Source organism: Bison bison, unplaced genomic scaffold (genome assembly GCF_000754665.1).
Source record: "Bison bison bison isolate TAMUID 2011002044 unplaced genomic scaffold, Bison_UMD1.0 scf7180017864516, whole genome shotgun sequence".
NCBI classification, from domain to species: Eukaryota; Metazoa; Chordata; class Mammalia; order Artiodactyla; family Bovidae; genus Bison; species Bison bison.
In genome coordinates, this window is record NW_011495069.1 from 650,217 (window position 1) to 651,523 (window position 1,307).

Genomic DNA, 1,307 nt, shown 5'->3' on the forward strand with positions numbered 1-1,307 from the left:
TAGGTAGGAAATGGTTGATGGGTGGAGCTTTGCTGGGGGGAGTCAGGGGGGCACATGGATGGAGTGTTGAGAGCTGGCCCCGCCTCAGAGAAGGGTGAGACGGTGGTGGTGGTTCAGTCGCTCAGTTGTGTCCGACTCTGCGGCCCCATGGACCGCAGCACACCAGGCCTCCCTGTCCATCACCAAGTCCCGGAGTTTGCTCAAACCCATGTCCATCGAGTTGGTGATGCCATCCAACCATCTCATCCTCTGTCGTCCCCTTCTCCTCCCACCTTCAATCTTTCCCAGTATTAGGGTCTTTTCCAATGAGTCAGCTCTTCGCATCAGGTGGCCAAAGTATTGGAGTTTCAGCTTCAGCATCAGGCCTTCCAATGAATATTCAGGACTGATTTCCTTTAGGATGGACTGGTTGGATCTCCTTGCAGTCCAAGGGACTCTCAAGAGTCTTCTCCAGGGGCCAGGGGCTAATGATGACGTGACGATGAGAAGTGGGCCTGGGTGGTGAGCTCTGGGAGGGGCCTTCGGGGACTGAGAGCCAGTCGGCGAGGAACTGTAAGGGCCGAGAGAGCAGTTAGAGAGACCTGTGTTCAGGCTCTGCTGCTGTCATCTTCTAGCTGTACTGAAACCGCACCCCAGCTTGTTTGGAACTCAAACCCAGCCAAAACTCAGACTAGGACTTGAGCCCCAGCCCCTGCCTTAGGCTGCTCACCTGGTGCCAGAACTTACCGAAGCTCAGGTTCTTTTGTCTCACGGCAGAAAGAATTCAGCATGGGGCCAAGAGGTGAAGAGTGAGTTTATCAGCATAGGAAGTTTGTGAGAGATTCAAGTGGGCAGGCAGGGGAGCGCAGCCCCGAGAACAAGGAGGGCTACATTTTCATAATCAAAGAAAAAGTGAGGCGGGGAGAAGACCACCTTCTTCCTCAGCCTGAGGCAGACGTCAAGTCTTAGATTAGTTCCTCCTTTGACCCTAAAGGGTCAAACTGGAACTGTCATGGTGCTATTTAGGTCATGTGTATTAGCGAAAGGGCAGTAACATTTAGTAAAACACGGTGACTAATCTCCGGTTTCAGCATCAAGTCCCCCTTTACCTGGATTTTCCCCTCACCTGTATTTCTGTCTCGACTACATACAGGAAGACTACTTTCAAGGACCATTAACTCCCTGACCTCGTAACAAGATCCAGGCCCCGCGTTCACCGTCTTGTGGCTTGAGTGTGCCTGGACCTTGGGTGCAGCTGGTCTTCCTTCAGGTGGTACAGATTGTCGCTAGGTGACCGGCTTCTTTTCTTCAGCAGTTCCTAGCTTAGA